Here is a 21377-nt window from a genome sequence, read left to right as displayed (position 1 = left end):
AAGGAAAGCGTTTCTGAAGAAGAGAAATTTGTTAACATCGAGTATAGATTTAAGTGTCAGGAAGCCGTTTCTGAATGTATTTGTATGGAGTGTAGCCATGTATGGAAGTGATACATGGACGATAAATAGTTTGGACAGGTAGAGAATGGAAGCTTTCGAAATGTGATGCTACAGAAGAATGCTGAATATTAGATATGTAGATCACGTAACTAATAAGGAGGCATTGAATAGAATAGGGGACAAGAGGATTTTGTGGCACAACTTGACAAGAAGAAGGGACCGGTTGGTAGGGCACGTTCTGAGGCGTCAAGGGATCACCAATTTAGCATTGGAGGGCAGCGTGGAGGGTAAAAATCGTATAGGGAGACCAAGAGATGAATACATTAAGCAGATTTAGAAGGATGTAGGTTGCAGTAAGTACTGGGAGATGAAGAAGCTTGCACAGGATAGAATAGCATGGAGAGTTGCATCAAACCAGTCTCAGGACTGAAGACCACAACAACGTCCCATCATCATTGGGTTTTCGTTTTTATTTATTCTGCAATCTGAACATTTTTGTTAAATGACTATACAATTATTTAAAATGTTTAGTTCAAACAACAGATCGTTTCTTTTTGCAAATACCTTTACATTTGGTGTGCATGAATTTTCTGGGTCACTTGCGTGTTAATCACTACAGGTAGCTTGTCATCTGCAACCAAACGACGTTGATTAGAAATTTTTTTTTATTTCTGCGGGTTAACCTATCTTCTAGAATGTAATGAACTAAAAATGCACATAATTTTATAATAATTTAACAAAAATGTTCACATTGCAGAATAAATAAAAACGAAAACCCACTGATGATGGCACAGTGGTGCCGAAACATGTTTGGGTAGTGAGAAAAACGGTGTTTTGCATAACTGGCGGACCTCACATCCAACAACTCTGTCATCTATAGCTTGTGGTGCACTATAGTTGCCTGGGTGATGGTTGTGGATAGCGTCATTTTGCGATGCACGGTATACTTTAACCACGGCAGCACGGGAACACTTTACAGACTTATCCATTTCGGAAATGCTGCCACATTTGACCCGAAAACCAATGATCGTACAATTTTGGACGTCGGATCCATCGCTCTGTTGCCGCATTACGACGACTGCCACTGCTGCTGCTGCCACATGCCGTTTGATGTTGAACATAGGCGGTGATCACATTCACATGAGTGGACCGTGTATATCCCATCTCATCTTCACGTACCTGCTCTTCTGTTTCTACACTACTGTCCTGTAGTTGGTTCCTCTTATGTAGACACTCTCTTCTTTGCCTATTACTGGCTTGCTATCTCATCTCCTGATTTTGACACAATTCTCTTTATGCCAGAGACCGAGCGAGGTGGCGCAGTGGTTAGGACACTGCACTCACATTCGGGAGGACGACGGTTCAAACCCGTCTCCGGCCATCGTGATTTAGGTTTTCCGTAACTTCCCTAAATCGTTTCAGGCAAAGGCTGGATGGTTCCTTTGAAAGGGCACGGCAGATTTCCTTCCCCATCCTTCCCTAATCTGAGCTTGTGCTCCGTCTCTAATGACGGGACGTTAACCAATAATCTCGTCCTCCTTTATGCCAGAGTTTAATTTGCCTGTAGGCAGCATCCATCTTTCCTCTAGTTATGTTTCCTTATGCAGCCTTGCATTTGTCCTCTTTCCATTCCTTCTTATTCTGCTCCGTTTTTCAGTCTCACTTCTTACTCGTCTACACTCCATGTCGCTAGCTTCATTTACTACCTTTTGGTTCAAAAAATCGATTTTTTTAATTGCGTTTTTGGATCCATAAAAGTGTTTAGAATCTATCCCTGATAAGGTTTTTCCGAATACGGAAAGGAAATGTTTGTTATTCGCTGTTGAACAAAAAAATTCACCTGCCTGAAATCGGCCTTTTTCACGCACCAGTTTTTTTTTTTTTTTTTTGGGAATTTCGACTTCGCAGCCTCGAAAAATTATTGTATGTGCTTGCCCATGACAAAAACTGATAAAGTGATCAAGGAGCTTACGACGTACTACGGCTTGGCAATCCGACGGCATTCCAATTCGGTGGAACAGATGAAGAAGGCAATCTGGGCAAAGCATTTCCACAAGTGTTCCACGGATGACCACCAACAACACCAAAATTGTGCGGCTGGGGAAACTAGTTGGTGCAAGTGGCGCATTGCAGAGGCTACCGGACATCTTGACGAATATCAACACGACCAGCCGCTCTCCAAAGAAGTTCAAAAAGTGATTCATCCAATCTACGAGGCCCTTTCAGAGGACGAGTTCTTGTACCGGTGCTTGGGAGGAAACACACAAAATTCAAATGAAAGTTTGAACGAGTGTGTTTGGAAGTTAGCCCCCACGCATTTGCATTCTGGTGCGTAGACTGTGGAGATTGCGACTTTCCTGGCAGAGCAGCTTCAACGAAGAGCACTTTTGAAGACCATGAGAACGATGGACGTCACCCTGGGACTCTATTCGACGCAGTTCGCCAAGCATTCGGACGACCACCGGATTCAAGCGGCCGAAAACCGCTTGCCACCGGCCGTGCGAGCGGCTCTGGAGCAGCGCAGGATGGCCCAGATCGAGCAGAGCGCCCTCTATGAGGAAGAGGAAGGACTAGTTCATGGACCCGGATTAGCAGATCGAACGTACGTTGCATAATATTGCATTTATATGTAGTCAAAACTTCAAACGCATTTTTCTCGAAATGACGTTTTTTTTTCGCTCGGTAACTTAACTTCAAATCTACTGAACCGAATGGCATGAGTCTTTGTTTCCGACGAAGGTAACTAAATTGTCTAGGAGTTGTACCACTTTTATTCCGATCCATCAACTATAAATATTTATACTTGGTCGACGAAGTCGAAAAATCAACTGAAACAACCCTATTTTGTTTCAAATGGCTGCCATTTTGCTTCCTATGGTCCAAATAACTTAAGCGAAGTAAAATTCCTAAAGAATCTTATCTACTTCGATAACGTCAACTCAATTTTGATTTCAGACGAACCGGCTGACCTGTGACATACCGCACATGGAGGTCTACATCGAAATTTTGTTTCGCTCCGTAGCCACTTACGCCTTTGATCTTTGACATTTCCTGTCGAAAAAATTCCAGTTTGTAGAGGAAATCAATAAACATTTTTACCAAATTTGACATTGATATCTATAACACATCCCGAGAAAAAAATTCTCAAAGAATATGCTTTTTTCGTGCCAAAGATAGTAAACTGCCCTTAATTTTTATATTTTCATGCTCTTGAATGAAATTCGATATTTCTACTAGGCATTGCGTTTTTACTTATGCAATCCTCTGCTGTCAGCGACGAATGCGGGCCTCCTAGTATTTCGGTTACCAACTGACGCATTCGGGTCGAGGCCGCAGTTTCCTTCCTGTTCGCTCGGTCGAGTCGGTTTCAAAGGCTGGCCTCCTACAAATGGAGCAGTCGGTAGGAGAAGAAGAGGGAATCCGCTGATAGCGATTCAATACATAGACTTCTGCAATGTGTCAGACTTTCGTTATTTTGAGCTTTCCTTAGCCTGCAGACTATTTTCAGGACAGGTAGGGTAGTTACGGCTAGAAAGTATTTGCGTACATCGCAAATTGCCACATAATCGCAGTGTGGTAATCCCATGACACCAAAAATATTTATTTTATCATTAATCTGTTCACGGGCCACAAATGTGTATCAATCGGTTTATTACATCTACATCTGCATATATACTCCGCTAGCCGCCAAGCTATGTGTGACCAATGTCATATTCTCCCCCCCCCCCCCCCCCCGCTCCTTCCACCCTTCCCATCTGTTCCATTCGCAATCCCGCGAGGGAAAGACGAGTGTCTGAACGCCTCAGTTCAAGCTCTAATCTCCCTTATCTTTGAATGGTGATCATTGCGCGATTTGAAAGTTCGTGGTAATAATACACGCTCTACATCCTCGGCGAAGATCGGATTTTGGAATTTAGTGAGCAGTCCCTTCCTTCTACGTGCAAGTGTGTCCCACTTGAAATCTTCTATGAGATTTCTGACGCTCTCGCGATGGCTAAAAGTACCAGTCACGAATCTTGCCGCTCTTCTTTGGAGCTTCTCAATCTCTTGAATCAGACCGGACTGGTAAGGGTCCCATACAGGCGAACAATACTCTAAGACTGGACGAACTAAAGTTTTGTAAGCAATTTCCTTTGTTGAAGGACTGCATCGCTTCAGGTTTCTACCAATAAACCGCAATCTAGAGTTCGCTTTACCCGTTACTTGTGTAATCTGAACGTCCCATTTGAGATCATTTCGATTAGTCACACCCAGATACCGCTTCCAAAGACTGGGCATTTATTTTGTACTCGTACATTAACGGGGTTTTCGGTTTGTTATATGCAGTAGGTTACACTTACTAATATTGAGAGATAACTGCCAGTCATTATACCATGCATTTATTTTCTGCAAATCCTCATCGAATTGTTCACAACTTTCCTGTGATACTACTTTCCGGTAGACTACAGCATCATCGGCAAACAGTCCAATGCTGCTGTCAATACCATCAACATTTAGTTTCAGTCAACGATGACAATCTTCAGACCGAAAAATGAGCATACAGACGTAACTTGACACAGAAATATTTCCAAATTACACAAATACTGCATCAGACATTATTCTGAATAAAAATACGTCAACATTGTCACACCTGATTAGATGCTGTATGTACACTACAGTTATCGTAACACTGCGTATACAGAAGGTACAGTCGTAATAATTAGCCATTTAAGCTTCGTCACGAAGGACCGTTTCCATTCTTACGCTTAGTACGTATTCGCGTATGTCACAAGTTGAGGCGTAATCACAGTAAGGTATTCCCATATTCCAAGAAGTATTTATTTTACTATAAATCAGGTCGGGGACCACAAATATTTATCAATCAGGTTAAAAGTATAATCATAACTATGTGACAGCAAGGCAAGAGGTAATTAAATAGAACAGCTCTGCAACTCCTTTATTAGCTGTCTACAGACTTTTTGTTTTAATGGTCGAGTGCATTGTACAATGATACTCTGTAATCTTTGTAACATAGATTTATTTTTAATAAAGTCTGCTTCCTTGTTACATTTTATTATATAATACGTAAGCACAACCATGTGCACTTTGATATCAATTTGCTCTAAATTCCGTAGCAAACATTTTGTACACTTAATTAAAGAGATTACTTTTGTTGACGTCATGGGAACTGACGTGCAGCAGCGATATCTAGCGCGCCAGATTTAATTTGTGCGTACTTTGATTAAAATATGTTTTATTTATTCTTTGAAACTGTGTTACTATTCAGTTTGTTATTATTATGTAAATTAAAGATTACTATTACTTTTTCAGTGAAATTCCCTATATGTTACGTAATACTGCTACAACTGGTAAATCAGTAAAAACAGTATAGCAGCGGTATGCGAAAAATACGATCGACATCTTACAAACACATTAAAATACAACCAAATGCACTTCGTCAAAATAAATATGCTTTTAGCTGTCACTTTGCTTTTCAACGTGCTATGTCAAATATAATGTTCACTTTTTGTAAGTAAAGTCGTTCTCCCTTAGACGTAGTACAGGCCAGGACCTAATTCCACCCAATACTATAAAATGATTCGCAATTTCTGCTGCCTGATTCTGGTCTCCAGCTTTGCTTGAAGAAAAATTATTACATGATCTGCGCTGGTAGTAACGCGCCTATAAAACAATAATGTAAATTTTGAATGTGCCGCATAATGATTAGATTAGATTAGTACTTGTTCCATAGATTATGAATACGACACTTCGTAATGATGTGGAAAGTGTCAGGTTAATTAAAGGTTTCTATACAAGATATTACATTACACAAAATATTACATTACATTTAATATTTTTAATTTTTTTGTGGGGGTTGGGGAAATTACCCACTTATTATATCCAAAAATTCATCTAATGAGTAGGAGGAGTTGCCATTAAGAAATTCTTTTAATTTCCTTTTAAATGCTATATGGCTATCTGTCAGACTTTTGATGCTATTAGATAAGTGAGCAAAGACTTTCGTGGCAGCATAATTTACCCCCTTCTGAGTCAAAGTTAGATTTAACCTTGAGTAGTGAAGATCAGTCTTTCTCCTAGTGTTGTAGCCATGTACACTGCTATTACTTTTGAATTCGTTCGGATTGTTAATAACAAATTTCATAAGTGAATATATGTATTGTGAGGCTACAGTGAATATCTCTAGCTCTTTAAATAAGTGTCTGCAGGATGATCTTGGATGAGCTCCAGCAATTATTCTGATTACACGCTTTTGTGCAATGAACACTGTTTTATTCAATGATGAGTTACCCCAGAATATGATGCCATAGGAAAGCAGAGAATGAAAATAGGCATGGTAAGCTAATTTACTCAGATGTATATGGCCAAAATTTGCAATGACCCTAATAGCATAAGTAGCTGAACTCAAACGTTTCAGCAGATCATCGGTGTATTTTTTCCAGTTCAACCCCTCATCAATGCATACACCTAGAAATTTTGAATATTCTACCTTAGCTACCGATTTCTGATCGAAGTCTGTTTTTATCAATGGTGTCATTCCATTTACTGTGTGGAACTGTATATACTGTGTTTTGTCAAAGTTTAATGAGAGCCCATTTGCAGAGAACCACTTAATGATTTTCAGAAAAACATCGTTTACAATTTCACCGTTTAATTCTTGTCTGTTGGGTGTGATAGCTATACTTGTGTCATCGGCAAAAAGTAGCAGCAGTAATGGCGGCGGACTGCAGCGCTACAGCGATGCTGGTTTTTCTCCGATGCAGACAATGGTATAATTCTCAAAACTGGGATTATATGACAGGAGTTTAACCCTTCTACAAACAAAACTCAACTCACACGTTACCGTGTTATCTATTTGACATCAGCTCAGTAAATTACATTGTATTATACACTTTGAGAAGTAGTATACGTAATGACTAAATGGTTCAAATGGCTCTGAGCACTATGGGACTTAACAGCTGTGGTCATCAGTCCCCTAGAACTTAGAACTACTTAAACCTAACTAACCTAAGGGCATCACACACATCCATGCCCGAGGCAGGATTCGAACCTGCGACCGTAGCAGTCGCGCGTAATAACTCTTCGGAAGACAACGACAGAGAGGGAGGGCGACAGAAAGATGATGATGAGCGACTTTGACTTAGGGGCGCTCAACAGCGTGCTTATCGGAGCCTGCGCAAATTCCACAAGACTCCAGTCCCCGGGCGGAAAAAATCCCCGATCCAGCCTCGAATCAAGCCCGAGACCGCGTGGTCCACAGGCAGCAACGCTAGACCACGAGCTGCGGATGCAAGAAAGAGAGCGAGAGAAAGAAAATCTTTAAATATACCTTTGAAGACGGCAGATGAACGCTTATCAGTATAGTGACACCATGTATTTTTCAAATACATCATTATTGTTTTCGTTTTTCAAATTAGTATTTTTCTGATTTTTCGCTTAAAACATTGTCTACAGTGTGGTCCACTGATCGTGACCGGGCCAAATATCTCACGAAATAAGCGTCAAAAGAAAAAACTACAAAGAACGAAACTCGTCTAGCTTGCAGGGGGAAACCAGATGGCCCAATCGTTGGCCCGCTAGATGGCGCTCTCATAGGTCAAACGGATATCAACTGCGTTTTTTAAATAGGAACCCCAATTATTTATTACATATTCGTGTAGTACGTAAAGAAATATGAATGTTTTAGTTGTACCAATTTTTTCTGTTACTGATAGATGGCGCTGTAATAGTCACAAACATGTGGCTCACAGTTTTAGACGAACAGCTGGTAACAGGTAGGTTCTTTAAATTAAAATACAGAACGTAGGTACGTTTGAACATTTTGTTTCTATTGTTCCGATGTGATACATGTATCTTTGTGAACTTATCATTTCTGAGAACCCATGCTGTTACAGCGTGATTACCTGTAAATACCACATTAATGCAATAAATGCTCAAAATGAAGTCCGTCAACCTCGATACATTTGGCAATACGTGTAACGACATTCCTCTCAACAGCGAGTAGTTCGCCTTCCGTAATGTTCGCACATGCATTGACAATGCGCTGACGCATGTTGTCGGGCGTTGTCGGTGGATCACGATAGCAAATATCCTTCAACTTTCCCCACAGAAAGAAATCCGGGGACGTCAGATCCGGTGAACGTGCGGGTCATGGTATGGTGCTTCGACGACCAATCCACCTGTCATGAAATATGCTATACAATACCGCTTCAACCGCACGCGAGCTATGTGCCGGACATCCATCATGTTGGAAGTACATCGCCAATCTGTTATGCAGTGAAACATCTTGTAGTAACATCGGTAGGAAATCAGCATACATTGCACCATTTAGATTGCCATCGATAAAATGGGGTCTAATTGTCCTTCCTCCCATAATGCCGCACTATACATTAAGCCACCAAGGTCGCTGATGTTCCACTTGTCGCAGCCATCGAAGATTCTCTGTTGCCCAATAGTGCATATTATATCGGCTTACGTTACCGCTGTTGGTGAATGACGCTTCGTCGCTAAATAGAACGCGTGCAAAAAATCTGTCATCGTCCCGTAATTTCTCTTGTGCCAATTGGCAGAACTGTACATGACGTTCAAAGTCGTCGTCATGTAATTCATGGTGGATAGAAATATGGTACGGGTGCAATCGATGTTGATATAGCATTCTCAACACCGACCTTTTTGCGATTCCCGATTCTCGCGCAATTTGTCTGCTACTGATGTGCGGATTAGCCGCGACAGCAGCTAAAACACCTACTTGGGCATCATCATTTGTTGCAGGTCGTGGTTCACGTTTCACATGTGGCTGGACAATTCCTGTTTTCTTAACGTAATAACGTAACTATCCGGCGAACGGTCCGGACAATTGGATGACGTCGTCCAGGATACCGAGCAGCATACATAGCACACGCCCGTTGGGCATTTTGATCACAATAGCCATACATCAACACTATATCGACCTTTTCCGCATTGGTAAACGGTCGATTTTAACACGGTTAACGTACCACGAAGAAAATACCGTCCGAACTGGCGGAATGTTACGTGATACCACGTACTTATACGTTTGTGACTATTACAGTGCCATCACAGAGCGAAAAAAGTGGTCCAACTAAAACATTCATATTTCTTTACGTACTACACGAATATGTAATAAAAATGGGGGTTCCTGTTTAAAAAAAAGGCAGTTGATATCTGTTTGAACTACGGCAGCGCCATCTAGCGGGCCAACCATAGCGCCATCTGGTATCCCCCTTCAAGCTAGACAAGTTTCGTTCTTTGTAGATTTCTCGTTGGACGCTTATTTCGTGAGATATTTGCCCCGGTCACGATCAATGGACCACCTTGTATATTCATTTCTAATCACACTAGTTTTTGTCATAATTTTTCTACGTCTCACTTCACTTGAAAAAAAAAATTATTACGTATTGGTACAGGGATGCTATAGAGAGTGAAGTTACGATTTTCGTCGTTGCGCAGCAGTGTGATTGGGTCCGTACAAGTGTCAGTATGTACACTGACAAGCTGGACCACAGGCCACCGCGGCATTGGGTGCCACTTCTTGGTGTAGCGGGCATGTGACGCGATAACGAAAGTATGTAAGAAGAGCAAACATGGACGGGGTATCACCCTAGCGAAGATATGGACAGCAAATGTGGAAATACGTTGAGATAAGCGACTTTGACATGGGGCAGATTGTTATCACACAGAGTCTGTGAACGAGTATCTCGGAAACGGCGAAGCTGGTCGAATGTTCACGTGCTACTGTCGTGAGCTTCTACGCAAGGAGGTAAAAGGTCAGTTAAACAACTACTAGGCGCTAAATGGTTGGACGTAACGACTCTTCACAGAACGTGGGGTTCGGAGACTTGTCTGCTCTGTAAAGTAGGAGAGATGGTGACCTGTCGCATCTCTGCCGAAAGATGACAATGCTGGTGCACACCGTTCATCGTACATTGTTGATCATCGAGCTTCGCAGTAGACCACCGCTACGTCTTCTCTTGTTGACCCAACGACATCGTCAATTAAGATTCCAGAGGGTACGGGACCATCGGTATTCGACCGTCGATCAATGGAAACGTGTCGGCTCTTCGGGTGACTCACATTTTTGCTACACCAGGTCGATGGTCGTCTCCACAAACGCTGTCATCGAGGTGAACGGCGGGGCTCGAAACGTGCAGCGCGCCGCGGACGCAGGATGGTGCAAACACTATTGCGCTGTGGGAGATATTCTCCTGGGCTTTTATGGGACCTGTGGTAGTAATCACAAACACGCCGACAGCTGCGGACCACCTGCATCCCTTCATGCTTGATATCTTCCCCGATGACGATGTCACCTCTCAGCAGAATAATTGACCGTGTGAGGAGCATTACAGTGAACTGACGTTGATGTCTCGGCTACCAAATTTGTCTGATGTAAATCCTAAGGAACCCATCTGGGTCGCTGTCGGGCGCCGAGTACACAAAATAGAGGCCCGTTATTTCCGCAAAATACATAACCTGGGCGTAGACATCTAATGCCACATACCTCCAGAAGCCTACCAACAAACTGTCGGATTCCTGATACGCAGAATTAGTCATGTACTTCGTTCCAAAGACTGACAAATAAGCTATTAAGTTGATGTTCACAATGTTTTGGCAAATCAGTGTATGTCGCAATCGTATTGATGGTACTCAAACTTTGTAAGTTTATGGCGAAACTTGTATGGCTAATTATTATGACTATTCTATCTATTCAGCACTATCGTACATTTCCTCAACTTTACGTCATCGTCACAGACACCTGCGCGACCTTGTGTCGCGTCTTGAGCTACTAATAGAAAATCTTTCAAACAAGGATTTACAGCGAATGATTTAGCATTTCTTTAAGCGTGTAAACTCCGACACTTGATATTCGTCCTCTACACAGTCTAAGGCATGTGAGCAGGTTTTGACTTTTCAGGTTTTCACGACGGATCTGTAGTACATGCACTTCCCGGTTTTCCCGACAGGAGAGCATTTCTTTTATCACTGCTGAATGTGTCACCTGAAGTGAACAGGTCAGTATTGTATCTGACGCGTTTGAGGTGTAGCTCATGTACAGAATGTCTACCAACGGAAATACAAAGTCATGAGAGCACAATTATATTTTACGATTAGCATTAAAGGTTTAGATAGTGCAGGTGGTGCAAAAACTTTTAAAATAAAATACACATACCTAACAAAATGTCTTCATACACAGTGTAGCTTCACAGACCTACCTCCCCACCATCAGCGCTCACCTAACAATGAGTCCCTGTCACAAAACGTAACTATCGAGACATGGCAGCAGATGGCGTGGTTGTACGGCAATACTGGTGGCAATATATTTCACACAAATCCATTTGCAAATTGGTATCAAAATGATATTTGAAAATTATAAAGAACTAGCAGATTATACGTCGTTGCCCGGGCTTAGGTTTACCCCGATCGTCTATCCATTCATCTCCTCCTTTCCCTTCCTACTGTCCATCTCCTCCTACCACCTCTCTATCCATCTACTTGTCCTTCTCTCTCTGTCCACCTCCTCCTCCATCCTCTCAGTACATTTCCCCTTCCATCTGTCCAACACCTCCTCTTTCCTTTCTCGGTCCATCTGCTCCTTCATCCTTTTTCCATCTCCTCCTACCCTCTCACAGTCCTCCTTTCATCTCTTTGTCCATCTCCCACTCCCGTCTCTCACTGTCCATCTCCATCTTTCACCCCTCTCTATTGCCCCCTCTCTTCCTCTCTCTGTCCATCTCCCCTCCTCATATCTCAATCCGTCTCTTCTTCCTCACTCTATCCATCTCCTCCGCTTGCCTTTCTCTCTGCATGTCCTCTTCTCCCCCTTTTCTGTCCATTTCTCTCTGTCCCTTTCCCCTCCCCCTCTATGTCCACCTCCTCTTCCCCTATCTGTATTCACCTCCTTCTTCCTCCTCTCTCTCTGTTCATATCCTCCTACCCCCTTATCTCATGTTATTACATCTACACAAGTAGGAGGTTGCTGCTTCTTACCCCAACAGTATTTCTTCCCATATAGTAACTAGTGTGTGTATCAAGCATTCTTATAATCGATACAGGGGTATAAGCTTTTACCTTTCACTGCCCATGTACGCAAATATCACATATATTGAACATATAATTACCATATTTCACACATACTTGTGCATCAGTACCCCTCACTGTTTGTAAAGCATAGTGGTGGGGGTAAGAACCGCCTGCCTATCAAATGGGTGCGAGTGGAGTTGAAAAAGGAGTGTAGCCCACAATACCATGAGGCATTCCGATGTGACAGTGCCCCGATGTCAGATTTAATGGGAACATGAAGGCAAGCATACTCGCTGTTAAGTTTCCAGTTCAAATGGCTCTAAGCACTATGGGATTTAACATCTGAGGTCATCAGTCCCCAAGACTTGGAACTACTTAAACCTAACTAACCTAAGGACATCACACATATCCATACCCGAGGCAGGATTCGAACCTGCGACCTTAGCAGCAGCGCGGTTCCCGACTGAAGCGCCTAAAACCGCTCGGTCACAGCGGCCGGCGAGTTTCCAGTCTACCACATTGGTCCACCACAATAGTAACACGCCCTCTTGTGAAGCAAGAACATCGTAACCTCTCCACATCTACGCCTACCATTCAAGGACAATTAATTGACTGTTTGCAGCATTCTATGTGATCGCGCACCACAGGTCAGAGACGAGCTGTAACCGAACTAGTGAACGGCCGTCCCATTGGTAGGCTGCTGTCAGCGTCACAACATAAACGGCTACATTTGAGTGATACCATGACCGATGATCATACACTGCTGATGAATGTTATTGCATTGTGTTCACCAATGAGTTTCGGTTCTCCATTACCGACGGATGACCTTCGTCAGCGAGTATGGTGGCATCCTGCAGAGAGTTCCAATTCTTCCACTGTTTTGCAGAGGAACACCAGAGTTATTCATGGCTAGTGGTGACCCTGAGGGAACTCTGATTCCACAATGGTACGTCACGGTCATATTGCGTCCTCATACATCTCATGCAACGGAACTGTGGTGCCCTTTTTCAGCAGGAAAATGTTCTTCCATACATGACCTGTGTCTCTATGAACTGCCTGCATGATCTTGAGGTCTTCACGCGGCCGTCAAGACCTCCCCCCCCCCCCCCCCATCTGACCCCAAAACGACATGTGTGAGACCAGATCGGAAGCCAGTGTCCCAGTGCGCGTATCTGCGACATTAGGGACCAGTCACAACAGCTGTGGGAGCAGCTTCCCTTGGGGAGGATATAACTGCCAACCGAATCACTGCATACATTCTGGCCAGAGAGTTCAACGTCTTATTGAAAAGTGGTCTCACGGTGTCAAGTACGTTGTAAAACGGAATCGATTGTGTAATCACTGATCTAATATCACGTACTCTCTCAACTCATTAACTTTCATTTCGTTTCCTACTCTTCTTTCGGGTGATTCACTTTTTTGACGGGCAATACATTTGGATACGTCCGAAGTACAGCAATAATGAAGGGATCTACAAGGATCAACTGTCCGATACATAACCAACTTCAATAATATACCAATATACAAATAATATACGTTGAAGAGCCAAAGAAACTGGTACACCTGCCTAATTGTCCGCCCCCGGTAGCCGAGTAGTCAGCGCGACAGACTGTCAATCCAAAGGGCCCGGGTTCGATTCCCGGCTGGGTAGGAGATTTTCTCCGCTTAGGGACGGATGTTGTGTTGTCGTAATCATCATCATTTCATCCCCATCGACGCGCAAGTCGCCGAAGTGGCGTCAAATCGAAAGACCTGCACCAGGCGAACGGTCTACCCGACGGGAGGCCCTAGCCACACGGCATTTCCATTTCACCTGCCTAATATCGTTAGGGCCCCGGCGAGCACGCAGAAGTGTCGCAACACGACGCACGGATTTGACGAATGTGAAGTAGTGCTGGAGAGAGCCGATACCCTGAATCCTGCAGTGTTGTCCATAAATTTGGGTACGAGGGGTGGAACAGCGCGTGGGGCAAGGCATCCCAAATATGCTCGATAATGTTCATGCCTGGGGAGTTTGGTAGCCGGCGGAAGTGTTTAAGCTCTGTTTCTGGAGCCACTCTGTAGCAGTTCTGGACTTGTGTGGTATCGTTTTGTCCTGCTGGAATTGCCCAATTCCGTCGGAATAAACAATCGACATGAATGGATGCAGCGGATCAGACAGGATGCCTACGTAGGAGTCACCTGTCAGAGTCGTACCTAGATGTATCAGGGGTCCCATATCACTCCAACTGTACACACCCACACCATTACAGAGCCTCCGCCACCTTGAACAGTTCTCTGCTGAGATGCAGCGTCCATGGATTCATGAGGTTGTCTGCATACCCGCAAACGTCCATCCGCTCGATACAATTTGAAACGAGATTCACCCAACTAGGCAACATGTTTCCAGTCATCAACAGTCCAATGTCGGTGTTGACAGACCCAGGCGTTGCGTAAAGCTTTGTGCAGTGCAGTCATCACAGGTACACCAGTGGTCCTTCGGCTCCAAAAGCCCATATCGATGAAGCGAATGGTTCTCACCCTGCGGCAATTTGCGGAAAGGTTGCTCTTCTGTCACGTTGTACGATTCTCTTCAGTCGTCGTTAGCTCCGTTCTTGCACGATCGTTTTCCGGCCACAGCGTGTTCACCGTACAATCGTGAAATGGTCTTAAGGGAAAATCGCCTTTTCATCACTACCACGGAGATGCTGTGTCCCTTCGCTCGTGCGCCGACTGTAATACCACGTTCAAACTCACTTAAATCTTGATAATCTAAAATTTTAGCTGCAGTAACCGATCTAACATATGCGCCAGACACTTGTTGTCTTACATAGGCGTTGCCGTTTTCTGCCGGCTTACATATCTCTATATTTTAAAACGCGTGCCTTTACCATGGCGCTTCAGCGTAGCATGCGTCATAATAAAAGATACAACAGTTTACAGAAGCTTGAATATGTAATGAGATCACATTTTAGTAAAAAGTGGTATAACGTTTTGGTTGGTTGGTTGGTTGTTTGGGGAAGGAGACCAGACAGCGTGGTCATCGGTCTCATTGGATTAGGGAAGGATGGGGAAGGAAGTCGGCCGTGCCCTTTCAGAGGAACCATCCCGGCATTTTCCTGGAGTGATTTAGGGAAATCACGGAAAATTTAAATCAGGATGGCCGGACGCGGGATTGAACCGCCGTCCTCACGAATGCGAGTCCAGTGTATAACGTTTTGAAAAAGGATGGAAGAAACCACGCATAAACCCCCAGTCGAGTATAAGAACTTGTATGATGCACCTATTCCAAGAACATAGTATCAGACGATTATACTAAAAAAAATGAGAAATGTTAAATGATTCCAGTAAGCAACAACTTAAAAAGAGAATGCTAATAAATAAATTATAACGCATACAGACGTTGAACCATTAGGAAAGAGGGATAAGAAATACTCTAAAAGAGGATTAACGACTTCAAATGACTATATTAGTAACTTAATTGACAAAAAGGAGACGTATCTAAAAACCTTCTCATCACCTAATAACGTGAATCACATATAGGAGTATAAAACGAAATCTGCTTTAGTAAAGAAAGAAATATGAAATATTAAACAGGTAAGTTGGGACCGATATGTGAGCGAAACAGAACGTGATGTTCATGGAAGACCAAACAAAGCATAGAAAGTTATGAAGCTCTTGAATAAACAAGAACTAGATACTTTTCAGTTAAATGTAATATCCGAAAAGGAGTGAATAAAGTACTCCAAATGTAGTAATAAAGAAGAACCATAAATAGACACTGCTGCCAGCGAGTCTGTAATCTGATAACAATGTAACAGCTACAAGACATCATCATAGAAACAAAAAACAAGAAGTCGCCCGGCACTGGTAATAGAAATATGAAGCCGATTAAATATGCATCTAATAAGCTAAATTTTATGAATTTTTGTTGGTTGAGCGGAAATGTGCCAGACGAATAAAATGAATCTTTGGTGATAAATGTCTGTTCCGAACTGTGTGCTAGAATTATAAACAAGAAATTAGTTCCAATAGTGGAAGCACGTATATTAGAGGTTCAGCATGGTTTTAGGAAAGGTTGGTCATCTTCCGATAGCCTTTTCACTCTGGCTCATGGCAGTTGAGACTGCTAGTTTACTGTGTTTTTATGGAATGTGAAAAGGCGTTTGACAAGTAAAAGCGGAAAATGCTATCGGTATCACTTAAGGAATTGGAAGTGCCAGCATATATGATTATGGTAATTCACTCGTTATACAAAAATAATAACATGGGACAGAATCTGCTGGTATCAATAAAGAAGTCAGGCAAGGCCACCCACTCTCCCCCACCCTTTTGAATCATTACATCGATGGTATCATTCGTAAGTGGTCGATTTTATCAAATGTAACCTTAAAAAGTGATAAATTTCATATTATGGCGGTGCTATTTGCTGAGAATCCGAAGTAAAGATACAAATTTCAGTACACAATTTGAGTCATATTGCCGCTAAATATGGAATGAAAACATCGACTGATAATGCATAGCTGATGATATTTAAAGCATTGGAACCAGTAAGAACCGAAATTTTAAATTTTCCAAGTCAGATGGTGTAAGCTAAAATTGGCCAGATTCAGACATTTCTGTGTGTGTGGCGGCGGGTGGAATAATTGTTAATGTTCCTATTATTTATTTAATGCTGTTGTTTGCCGTTCTCAACGCTGGCTCTCTAACTACAATATTGGCAACCAGAAAGTGATTAGCAAAATGTGAAGACTGTAATTAGAATTCCTAGTGCCCACTTCATCTGAGAAATACATTTATAGCTACAGCTTATAGCTCTGAGTAATTAGGAGATTGTCTGGGATTCATAATCAGAAACCATTCTCTCTAAAATGTTCACTATATTCTGAAAGTCAAAGACCAAAAAGAATCTACACAATCCAACTACCAGAGCAGTTCAGAGTCTAAAAGGCTGATGCAACTATAACTGTTCAAATTAAATGTTTAAGTGAATGCTCGCCATAATTTGATGATAATGTTCATCAAACGCCACGCTAATAATGGTAGAATGTCTGTCCTGCGGCGGCACGTGAAAATACGACATACGCAAACTAAAGATAGAGCATTAATGTCATCCCAAAATTAACACTTCACTCGAAAACGATTTCATAGTTACGCTTATCCCGAGTAACTTATTACTGCGTCCGAGGCTGTTTATATCAACGATACCGACGCGACACGACTCCCGGCACAGGTGGTGCGCTAATCAGCGTCTGGAGAGAACTGGGGCCTTCCTTTTCTCCCTCAGCGTTCTTACATATAAAGCCGCGGTGCGGACGGCTAAGGGAACGCCTGATCAAATCTTCTCTCCCGACTAGCCTCTGGGCTAGTAATGTACCACTTTAAGTTATCGAATAAATCATTGCTTCCTTTGCTGATGGCTGATGAAGCTTTCAATTAATTGTGCAATCAGCACACAAGTAAGTAATCATAATAAAAGTCTGACATGGCTAAGTCAAATATTTTGGGCGAGATAATTAATTTAATTACATTACATGCAGTAGACGAGCTCTGAACTTGCTCTTTGGAGATACACTATAGCTATAGTTTTATAGTTATTCTATTGAAACTTCTCACATTTTTATGATTATAGCGGATCTCCCATCTACTTAAATTTAAACATCCTAGCTGTATTTATTCGCCTACTTAATCTATCTTGCTTCCTTAATTTTTAAGACAAAAACCAGAAAATCATGAATTTCAACAAAAATTTTAATTTGTGAGATCCAGAATACTGTTTCTACTAAATTATTATGCAAAAGGAAACTAAATATAAATTTTTAAGTTTCTAGCTCTTTTCTGTTGCGCCAATGATTTTTACAGAAAAACATCCAAATTTCGAAAATGGTTAAAGTTATTGAACTGATATCCAACACATATTGATTTTGTATTACTCCTGACATGCTAGAAACGTTTCAGGTTATTTACTTCATTTTAAAGTATTGCGAAATATTTATGACATCAGAGCTGGTTACAGCGGACTAGGCTGGCACACAATGGAAAGACTGATGTGAATTTTATAAGGCGTGAGTATGCTGCTTCCCTACATGTGGAACCACACAACTTACAATAAAACTTCAGGTGAGTTGTCAGTGAATGGCTGCAAAAACAGTAATAATGTTCATAAAGTTTAACTACATAATGTGAACTCTGAATACAAAGAAATTTTAGGACAGTGAAAGTGTTTTCAGGATTAATATTTTGTTATAAGAATGATCAGAATAACTTCGATATAAATGTTATTATATAGACATTTATATCGGTCAGTAATTTAAAATTTTTCCTATCAGTCTATGTTTGAAGACTATAGGCTTATTAACTACTTTTTTCTAGATGCTTAAAACTTTGTGCACACATTTATGACATTGTTATCTAAAAAGTAGACTACAATCAAATGATTTCAACCAATAGTTTTTATACTATAAATACATAAATTAGATGATCAAAATTAAGAAAATTTTATAATTAATAACGGTATAGTTTTCCTCCTGGTGATAGTAAGCTGGAGTCTGTAGTCTACTTTTCTCCAAATGATAGTCTGAAATATCACCAAAAAACTTCAAACCTCTAGCTCAAATAGTTTTTTTTCTTTTGCATAAAATAAGCATGTCAGAACATCTGATTCTTTGGAAATTCAGTTTAAAGGTACATTTCATCTGTTACCTCTGTTGTTCTTAAAACCCTCCAGTTGCATCAGGTTCTTAGTTAGTGAGTTTCTCATCTACTCTCTTCCTTTTCTTGCTCCTCTGTGCTATTCTGGTCTCTTTGGTTGCCTCACGAGCCCATTTTTCGTGCGGAATCTTTTTGTTTCACGGTTTCCCTGTGCACTTCTGTGCTAGTTGTTGCGTTATAACGGGACAAGTCCAAAAAAGTTACAGTGAGAGAATCGCATAAATTAGACACATCGAGAACGCATAAATTACCCTAACTCCTCGCTGCCTTCACCTACTAGCTTCAAACTTCGACACTGCCAAGCGACCACCGACCTTCTTACGTGACATCAATTTCAACTTCATACACACTAGTTTGGACAAGAAGAGAATAGAAGCTTTCGAAATGTGGTGCTACAGAATAATGATGAAGATTAGATGGGTAGATCACATAACTAATGAGGAGGTACTGAATGGGACTGGGGAGAAGAGGAGTTTGTGGCACAATTTGACTAGAAGAAGGGATCGGTTGGTAGGACATGTGTTGAGGCATCAAGGGATCACAAATTTAGTATTGGAGGGCAGTGTGGAGGGTAAAAGTCGTAGAGGGAGACCCAGAGATGAATATACTAAGCAGTTTCAGAAGGATGTAGGCTGCAGTACGTACTGGGAGATGAAGAAGCTTGCACAGGATAGAGTAGCGTGGAGAGCTGCATCAAACCAGTCTCAGGACTGAAGACCACAACAACAACAACACACTTACTTTCCCAGGGAAAAACGCTCTCAAAGACGGAAATACAAACCGTAAAACGCATTAAAGGAACTCAGAGAAAAGCTGTTTTTTCGTATTATGTAATTACAAATTAAACTCTTTCCGTTACTTTCCTTCAATTGTGCTGTGAAACCTCGTTTCTTTCCGCATCTCACGCTTCTAGCTCAACGCAAAAAATAATGACGTTATTTGACATCCGACCGCAGCGGAAACACGGTCGTTACCGCAACCCGACATATATTTAAATTTGTTTTTAAAGATGTTTCCGATGTCGGAATAGATTTATTTGACTACCATTTTGTTCAAAAAACTCTAAATATTTATTTAAGATGGAAAAAAATTCGAATTTTTAAAGCAGATTCAATAGCAAGTGACCATAACTTTCGGAAAGAAACATTAATACAACCCTACAGAGTAATAGCGTTACCTTTGCTGTTTGTTTGCGAATGTCTAATCCTATTCCTAGTAATTCAGAATCAGATATGATGTACCTCCGCTTTGTGGCAGGACATTCATTATGGACCGTAAGTGGAATACTGATATTGGACAAGCAACGAATGTTGAATCAATTACAAATATAATTGAAAAATACCAACAGAATTGGAAAGGCCACGTCCATCTAATGATAAAATAACCAAAGTGGCAGTACAATATAACCCTCCCGGCGAGAGGAACGTTGGACGTCCATCGAAAAGATGACGTGAACAGTTCTGAGGCGGAACAGGCGAAAAGGGCTAATCGTTGAAAACCACGATGATGATAACTGAGCGTACGGCAGCATTGTGTATTACATACAAAACAACATAGTAGAGACACACTTCCTAAAAGTTTAATGGTATTTATAAAATTTATTGGCCTTTACATTACTGATTATTGCCATGCCAATACGCGGCTGTCTCAACCGTCTCCTCCTGTTCTCCTTCCATCTCCTTCCGCCCATCAAGTGAATTATGTGATTTATTATCGTATTTTTGCGCATACAATATGATTTATTGCATTTAATTTAACTTATAAGTCTTTACCCCTATTTTCTTTGTAATTCTCGAATAGCATTTTCGTTTCAGTTTTCTCGTTTACTTCTAAAACGCTATTAATATCATAACTCTTGATAATTATTTTACGATACGCTTGTGTTCTCATGTCTTTGAATTTAGTTTGGCAGACATTCTGAAGATGAGGTGCTCCTGAAACGCGTCAGATACAACCGTCACTGAACAACAAGTGAGCTACTTGTTTCAAGGGCCTCATCCTGCAGAGGTATAAGAAGTGACCACCACCTACATTACTGTTGCAGTCCTTCTACGCGACTTCATGTCGCAACTTCACTTAACGCGACAATACTCTGATGAAAAACCACTGCGGTTTACATATGTCGAGCCTTCCTGCTTCTGGCATTAAAAATGGACTGCGGTCGGCAACAGTCCAAACTTCCTGCTTCTAGCTTAATATTTCTGGACATCCTGGTTAGAAGAACAGCCAACGAACCGCTGGGTTGCAGTGTCTAACTCAAACTGACCCACACAGAGTTATATCTGCAGCTCAATAGCTGTCATCACCCAGCAAAGTGCAGTAGTGTGTGACGCTCCGTGCTACATAGAGGGCAAGCGGTCTCAGATTCCGACACCCTGCCAGGTAAGCTGTAACACTTACGAGCAGAAGAGCAGTGTTCGAAATTAATAGTTTCTCTGATATACATGTAGGGTGACTCAGCTACCACTACAGACTATGTGTTAAGCAACCTGCATTGTTACATTTGACCTTTAGAAACCACTCGCAACATTTTCATATTCTCTGCCTCCCTGCGTACAAGCTACTAGTCCTACAGAAAAAATGAGCAGGACTTT

General features: G+C 41.7%; 1 protein-coding gene across 2 annotated transcripts in view; it reads left to right on the top strand.

Moving 5' to 3' along the window:
• The first annotated feature begins 21016 nt into the window (after positions 1–21016).
• LOC126425133 (translation initiation factor IF-2-like) overlaps positions 21017–21377 on the top strand; it is a 79362-nt gene continuing 79001 nt past the window's right edge. For both annotated transcript variants that reach the window (XR_007576267.1, XM_050088075.1), the window contains exon 1: positions 21017–21165. The gene's annotated coding sequence lies outside the window, so the exon portion shown is untranslated. The remainder of the gene's footprint in view (positions 21166–21377) is intronic.

Source organism: Schistocerca serialis, chromosome 10, assembly GCF_023864345.2.
Source record: "Schistocerca serialis cubense isolate TAMUIC-IGC-003099 chromosome 10, iqSchSeri2.2, whole genome shotgun sequence".
Classification (NCBI taxonomy): Eukaryota; Metazoa; Arthropoda; class Insecta; order Orthoptera; family Acrididae; genus Schistocerca; species Schistocerca serialis.
This window is presented reverse-complemented; position numbering and strand designations above follow the sequence as displayed.